This window comes from Peromyscus eremicus, chromosome 9, assembly GCF_949786415.1.
Source record: "Peromyscus eremicus chromosome 9, PerEre_H2_v1, whole genome shotgun sequence".
Lineage (NCBI taxonomy): Eukaryota > Metazoa > Chordata > Mammalia > Rodentia > Cricetidae > Peromyscus > Peromyscus eremicus.
The window spans coordinates 45,867,716-45,875,917 of NC_081425.1; the positions used below are offsets into that span (position 1 = coordinate 45,867,716).

Here is an 8,202-nt window from a genome sequence, read left to right on the forward strand (position 1 = left end):
GTGCGGGGCGGGAGGGAGGGGAGCCCAGGAGGGGGCGGGGGAGGCGAGGAGAAGCGAGAAATGCCCACCTTCTTTGGCCAACTCCGGAGCCAGCTCAGCCCCCTCCTCCCGCGGCGGCGGCCCCTGCAAAGCCCCGCCGCTCGCCCTGCACCGAGGCAGCGCGGAGCGAGCGGTCGCCCGGCCCTCGCCACCCCCGGCGCCGCGGCCGCCGGCGAGCCCCGAGCTCAGCGTCGCTCCAACCTCCCCTGCCGGCGCGGCCGGCCCCGCTCGGGCCTCCCCCCACGGCCCGCGGCCCCTCTCAAACCCCCTGGGCTCGCGACGGCTGCTCCGGGAGGAAAGACTGGCCGCGGCTGGGACCCGGGCGGCGCGGCTGCGAGCGGGGAGGAGAAGGAGGCGGCGGCGGCGGCGGCGGCGACGGTGGCGGCGGCGGCGGCGGGGCGCCCGGTACGGTGAGCCCAGCAACGAGGCGCGGGCGGGCGCGCAGAGACGCCGGGTCCTCGCGGAGCGCGGCCGGGGCGCGGCGGCGGCGGCGGTGGTGGTGGTGGTGGTGGCGGCGGCAGCGGGAGCCCAGGGACCGCTCCATCACTGGCAGCCATGGAGCCCGAGCATTTTCCTCCCTCGGGGCAGGCGCTCGGCTCGGCACACGTCCTGGGGGAGGAAGGGCGCCGGCGCCCGGGCTGCTCCGCCGGGCGGCGGCGGGACGTGCGCGGGACGTGCGCGGGAGCGGAGGGGCGAGCTCGCGTCCTCTTCTCGGCCCGCCGGCTGCCTCGGCGGCACCGTGCTGCTCCCGCGGCCGGCCGGCCGGGAGGGAGGGAGGGAGGGGAGGAGGGGAGGAGGGAGGGGGCCGCGGGCGGCGGTGGCTCCTTTTCGCGGCGGCGGCGGCCAGACGGGGCTGGTGCAGCGACTGCAGCCGACGCCGTTCAAAGAAATGAGAGGTGGGGTTGGTCGGTGGCGGCGGCGGCGGCGCGGGGCGGGGGAGTGGGAGGGCGTCGGGCGAGGAGGGGGCAGTGGTGGTTGTTACTAGTGCTCTCCTCCCGGGCTGCTCTGTATATCCCCCTGGTCTCTCGCGGCATCCAGGGAGGAGGGACCAGCGCCCCAACGCGAAAGGAGGAGGAGGGTCGAGCGGCGACCGAGGAGGAGGAGGAGGAGGAGGAGAAGGAGGAGAAGGCGGCGGGGGGGAGGGGTCGCGGAGGAGAGGAGGGAAGATGGCGTCTGCGCGTGCGCGCCGGCGCTGCAGACATAAAGCCGGGTCTGAGACGAGGGGAGGCGGCCCGTCTTCGGGCTGAGCCGAGCTCCCGACTCCCCCGTCTCGACGGAAATGGCCGAAGGCCGGCGGAGCCTCCGACGCCGGAGGGGGGGGGGGGAGGGGGGGGGCGCGCGCGCGCGCGCGCGCGAGCGAGCGAATCCGGGTCGCGTGGAGAGCCTGGGGTGGGGCGTGGGGGGGGGTGGGCCACGCGGCGCGCGCGCGCGCAGGCTAGGCGTGTCCGCGGCTGTCTCCCACGCGGCCCCGGGCGAGCGAGCGAGCGAGCGGGCGGGTGGGGAGCGCTAGGTCTCCGGGTGTGGGCGCCCCCCACCCCGGGGCGGTATCCCCCCCCCTCTCCCCTCCCCTCCCCGGTCTGCGGAATGGGTAATGAGGCTTTTCTCCTCGGCAACAGCATCACGAGTTGCAGTTCCCAGGAGCCCTCCGCTGCTGCCACGACATGAGTCAGGCTTTCTTCCTCGGCATGTGGCGGAGCCCTCCTCCTCCTCCTCTTCCTCGCGGCCGCACCTGGGCTCCCCCAACCCCCCGACCCGCACCGCCCTCGCCCCTTTCCGGGGATGCCCAGGCTGCGGATCCTCCCCCCCCCCCCCCCCCGAACTGGCTCTCTACCCACGCCGGTGGTGCATACCTTTTGTGCGTGCAGAGCGGTGGTGGACGCTGCCACGCGGTCCCTCGCCCTTCGACGGGCAGGGGCGAGGCTGCGAGCAGATGTTCCAGCTGTTGGCCGGGAGTCTTCCGAGCCCCTTAAGGGGGAAGGCTCTTTCAAGAGGGAGTGGTCCTTTCTGTCCCTCTGGGTACCTGGAGGGAAGAAGCCAGCCCTCCCGGCCAGCCAGCTAGCCAACAGGTGGAGCTTCCTCCAGCCATTCATTGTCTTTTTTTGTGTCTGTACCGTGGCCCCCTGAGGTAAAAAGGCCAGGGCTTGGTCTTACTGGAATTTAGAGGAATTTAGGGAAGAATGCTTTTTAGGGCTAGAAAAGCAAAAGGGCCAGCTGAAATTCTCTCTTTTTTTTTTTTTTAAACTAAAACTACATTTCATGAATGTAAAGTAGTTAGGTTTAGGTGTGCTTGGAAGTAATTTTCTGTTAGCTGCCTCCAAAGTATTACATGTCAAAAACTTCTCTAAACATTGCTTTGCTTCTAACCAAGAATGTAAATCTTACCCAGGAATTTTTTTACGCAAGTAGAGGTGAAAAAGGTCTTTAGAGAGCTATTTCTCTTCTGATTTAGGTTTGGGGCATACAAATTGTTTACAAGGTAAACCTCTGACTCGGGAAGTCACCGATCTAATTTGGGGAGGTTAACACCAAAAACGAACAAAACTGTATGTTATCTTCAGTTTTTTTCTTGGAGCTTGGCGCCCCTCAAGTCTACGCGTCAAAGGGTTGAATGGCACCTATACTGTTGACTAGAAATGCCTCAGTGACTGACATCCCTTGTCTGGCCTGTAACAAACGCTCACACGTGCCACTTTACCCCATACACATTGTAGGTCTCCCCACAAAATAAAAAAAGTTAAAAAAAAAAAAAAAAGGATTCACATTGTTGTTGCTTTTTTTTTTTTAAAGTCAGACAGGATCTCGTGGAGCCAAGGGTGACCTTAAATTCACTGTACCCCTGCCTGGGTGTTCCTGAGTGCTATAATTACAATACTTCACCCACGTGCCTACTTGCTAATGTAAAGGGCTCTGGGCTAGGTACAAAGCATGTGCTCACAAATTCTGAAAGTAATATATGGTGATAAGGCAATTTGGAAAAAAAAAAGAAGACTGTTTTATGTCTTATAATTAGTATGTGAATGCCCGTATTTTCAGACAACTGAAGCCATTTGAGTATTTTACAAAAATAATCATACCACGGGCTGTGGTAGCAAAACTTGTAACCCCATTACTGAGGAGGTAGAGGGAGGAGGCCTTGAGTTCCAGGGGAGCCTGAGCTACATAGGGAGATTTAAGTTTCTGTTTGTTGTTGTTTTTTTTTTCTTTAATCTTTTGGAGTGCACTCTCTGAATGTCACCTGTCTTCATGGACATAACCCCCAGCAGCTTTTGTTGCAAGTGACTCACCAGTTTCTGAAGTGGTATTGGACATGCTTTCTCAGCAATTTTTTAATAGGAAATAGAAGCTGTCCTAATGGATTGAAACTGCAAGAGGATGTAGACTGACAGAAGGAGTCTTTGGACTGTAGTGAGAAAGAAGATGTCCCTGCTATCTCAAAATGTTGCCTTCAGTCAAGGTTTTAAGTGGCAAATGGCAGTTTGTCACCCCTTGGCTTCCGTAAAGCCTACTATGGAAGATGGAGCTAAAAAGTAAAATGAAGTACATGAAAGTCTTATGCAGAGTTGGCAAAGCGGAAGCCTTGTAGAAAGGGCCCTATCGCGAGGGTCGAGGGAAAGAGAGCTTGGGGGAGCGGGAGATCCCAGCTGGATCAACAACAGAGAGGGAGAACAAGGAATAGGAGACCATGGTAAATGAAGACCACATGAGAATAGGAAGAAGCAAAGTGCTAGAGAGGCCCACAGAAATCCACAAAGATACCCCCACAACAGACTGCTGGCAATGGTCGAGAGACAGCCCGAACTGACCTACTCTGGTGATGGGATGGCCAAACACCCTAATTGTCGTGCTAGAAACCTCATCCAATTACTGAGGGATCTGGATGCAGAGATCCATGACTAGGCCCCAGGTGGATCTCTGGGAGTCCAATTAGCGAGAATGAGGAGGGTTTATATGAGCGAGAATTGTTGAGACCAAGGTTGGATAAAGCACAGGGACAAATAGCCAAACGAACGGAAACACATGAAATATGAACCAATGGCTGAGGGGTCACCAACTGGATCAGGCCCTCTGAGTGGGTGAGACAGTTGATTGGCCTGATCTGTTTGGGAGGCATCCAGGCAGTGGGACTGGGTCCTGTGCTCATTGCATGAGTCGGCTGTTTGAAACTTGGGGCCTATGCAGGGTCGCTTGGCTCGGCCTGGGAGGAGGGGACTGGACCTACCTGGACTGAGTCTACCAGGTTGATCTCAGTCTGCGGGGAGGGCTTTGCCCTGGAGGAGATGGGAATGGGGCGAGGGCTGGGGGGAAGGTGAGGAGGGCAGGAGGGGGGAGAACAAGGGAATCCGTGGCTGATATGTAGAGCTGAATTGTATTGCAAAATAAAAATTTAAAAAAAAAAAAAAAAGAAAGAAAAAGAAAGGGCCCTATCAGAAGCAGAGATCATTCGGATCTTCCAGCAGTGAACTGGAAGTAGGAATTCTTTTCAGAAGAAAGGTTTAAAAAAAAAGTCAAAGACGTTTAGCTGGGTTGATGGTGCACACCTTTAATCCCAGTGCTCAGAAGGCAGAGGCAGGCAGATCTCTGTGAGTTTAAGGCCAGCCCTGTCTACATAAGGAGTTCCAGGCCAGCCAAGGCTATATATAGTAAGACCTTGCTATTCCTATTTCTGTTACACACCTATTAAATAACATGGAGAAAAGAAATAATGTGTTAAGTCCAGAGCTGAGATGGTATCTCATGCATATAATCCTAGTACTAAGGGGACCAAGGGAGGGGCGCACAAGTTTATAAGCAACCTGCACTACCTAGTTAATTCCAGGCTAACCTGGGTTGTTGTGTGAGGGTCCCCCCTGCCCCCCACCCCCCACCCCCACGAAGAAAAGATAATTTAGTTTTTTTAAAGGCTTTACTCATGGGATGAGGATGTAGCTTCTTGGTAGAGCACTCCTGTACCATACAGGAAGCCCTGGATTCAATCAACACCACAGATACAAAGATTAACAACAAAGGCGTTAATCAAATAGCCCTCCAGATCTCACCAATAATAATAGCTCATGCTTATTGCTCAATATAACTACACCATTGTTCCCTGTGTTAAAGAGTTTTAGCTCACAATACCCACAACTGTGTAAAGTAGGAGCTATAATTGTCCCCATCTGACAAATGGGGAAAGCCAGGTTCAGAGAAGTTGTGGTCGTAGAGCTTGGCTAGTAGCCAGGCCAAGATGAAAACCCTGGCCAGCTACCACCTTGTCATAACCTACCACCAACACGTAATTCAGGATCCTGTCAGCTCAGGCACCCAAGTCCAATTTCTACCAAAGGCATGTTTGAATTTTTCTAACTAGGCATCTAGTTAGAAAAGAATCTACAAGCAGTGTTTTCTCCTTGTGCAGAGGTATTCCAGGAAAGGACGTATACTGTAGGGACCTGCCATGGCCACATAGGAATTATTCGGGCATACAAGAGCAGAACAGTAATTCGATTAAGTTGAATGATGCTTTTCTGATCAAAAGAGATGCCAAATGCATGGAAGAAAGATGTTAGTCATACATAAGTAAAAAATATTTTCTGGCCGGGCGGTGGTGGTGCATGCCTTTAATCCCAGCACTTGGGAGGCAGAGCCAGGTGGATCTCTGTGAGTTCAAGGCCAGACTGGGCTACCAAGTGAGTTCCAGGAAAAGGCGCAAAGCTACACAGAGAAACCCTGTCTCAAAAAACCAAAAACATAGGCAAGCTAAATTGTAGTCAGAAGCATACAATAAAATTCTGTTAATGTCACTAACATTGAGAGGTAACTTGTATTTCACATGCAGGAGATTTATAGTGTCTTTCTAGATGAATGATAAAATTAGGATTCTTAAACAAAATGCTGAAATTTCCCAAGAAATTGCAAGATTTAGGAGGAAACGTAGTATATGCAACATAAAGATACCTGTCAAGTGCGAGAAAATTAAATGTAAGGCTGACTCAGCCTCTTCACTTAGTTAAATATAAAGTTAATTGCAAAGCTTTCCATCAAAAACTGGAGGGGAAAATCCAGGTGCCTTGCCCCCATTAGGAATAGACAAGTCTGATAGCACGTGATAATTCCTACCCGGAGGCATAATGCTGATGTCTTCAAAGAACTGCTTGCCTCTGTAACTGAGATTCAAAGGCTAGATTACAGTGATCTCAGTGTTTATTTTGGGTGAAGACAGGGCAACATTCTCTGCTGACCCAGTGTTGATCCTAACTGGTTGATAAATAAAAACGTCTTGAAACACTTCTAATGCAAATCATCTTGAGAAGGGAGCTGACTGCTCGTTATTCTTTCAGTAGAGATAGGATAGAAACTTAGTGTATGCTTGCAGAGAATTTCCTTAAGTCTCACATTATACAGCAACTGTGTCAATATAATTTCCCGTCTGAACTTTACAACTAGGCTTTGTGGGTGTCTCTGAAGAAGATTGGGTTTAGAAATTATAGTATCAGAAAACAAGCTCATTATTAAAATTTTGACCAGGGTATCCAATACTGTTGGATTGACTTGATCTCTGGAAAATTCTTTTTGCCCAACAGCTTGCTGACTATTCTTTCTTATGGAACGCCACCCAAAAGGCATTCTTTAAGAGGCAGAGTTCAGTGAGAATGTCACACATATTGGAGCTGAATCTGTGTCTGCTGATCACTGTGTGCCTGCTTAGGGGTAGCATTTGGTGTGGGGCTGGGAACTAGGAAGTCCTCTGCCTTTGTGAATTCAGGAAATGCTGTCCTTACATCCCAGCCTTCAGACATGTGGAGTCCATATGAATCTTCTGGCCAGATGAGCTTGTGGAGATTTTCTAAGACACTTCCTCAGTGATCTTTGTTGTGACTAGTCATCCCTTTCCCAAGATGCCCACAAGAAACAGACCAGTTGCAGATGCACTGGCCCACTGGAGAAGTGTGACTTAGTCAATACAACCTGGTTGTGGGTCAGAAGTCCCATTTTGTAGTATTACCAAATGAAGTTTCTGCTATGATTTTTCATTTTCACAGGTGAACTGTTTGTATCTCATTTGTGATTAGCGCAATAAAAACCACTCTGGGACCAACCGGGTGGCTTAACAGGTACTTCAAGGCACTTGCCATGAAGCCTGATGATCTGCGTTCAGTCCCCCAAACCTACATGATGGAATCTGACTCCTAAAGTTTATCCTCTGACCTCCATACCACTGTGAAGATATGTGGGCATGACAAACGTATGTGTGCGCGCACACACATACACATAAATAAATGTAAATTTTAAAGGAAAATAATCATTTTTCTGTTATATAACCAAAGTTAGAATAAAGAAACTACATTCTAGATCTGTAGAATATCCAGAGGAAGCAAATCACTGTTTCCAAATTACTAAAACGTCAAAAGAGAATAATAGCCTTTGGGCCTGTTATCAGGACTCTGTTCTAATAACATATTCATTCAGCATTCATCTTATTACTACTTGTACTGAATTAGTAGCTCATTTAACACATATCTGCTGACAGGCTTTCAAATAGCTTAGAATTCAGCAGTTCTCAAAGGGGTCATGACCCCTTTTGGGGGCTTGCATATCAGATATCCTGCATATGACATATTTACATTTTGATTCATAACAGTAGCAAAATTACGGTTATGAAGTAGCAACAAAATAATTTTATGGTTGAGGGTCACCACAACCTGAAGAACTGTTTTAAAGGGTCACAGCGTTAGGAAGGTCGAGAACCGCTGACTTAGATACAGTCCTCTGGATGCTGAACTTTTAAGATTTTAGGAGAAACAACAGTTCAAGCTCCCTGTTTTTCTCTACTTCCCATTGACTGCTATGTCTACCACTCCCTTCTCTGTAATTTCCCTCAGTCTACCTCCAAATTTGAAATCACAACCATTTCCATATTAACAAAACCCCGAACAGTAATCTTTTCTGCCTTGTGCTAATTGTGCCACAGCAGTCAACCACTAACACCATTTGCCAGGCTCCTCATCCTAGGTACGTGGTGAGTTGTGATCCATGAATGGCACTTGTATTACTTGTAGTTCATGAATGGTACTGCTGCAGAAGCATGGGAGAGGAAAAAAATGAAAGGACATCTATTAATTATTGAAACGAACATTAAACATCTCATCTGAATCAGATTGCAGGGACTTTTTTACTTTATTAGGTTAA

General features: G+C 50.7%; 1 protein-coding gene across 1 annotated transcript in view; it reads right to left on the bottom strand.

The window, feature by feature from the left end:
- Positions 1 to 179, bottom strand: part of Tsc22d1 (TSC22 domain family member 1) — a 106,721-nt gene extending 106,542 nt beyond the window's left edge. The window contains exon 1 of the mRNA XM_059273305.1: positions 69 to 179. The gene's annotated coding sequence lies outside the window, so the exon portion shown is untranslated. The remainder of the gene's footprint in view (positions 1 to 68) is intronic.
- Positions 180 to 8,202: the final 8,023 nt, after the last annotated feature.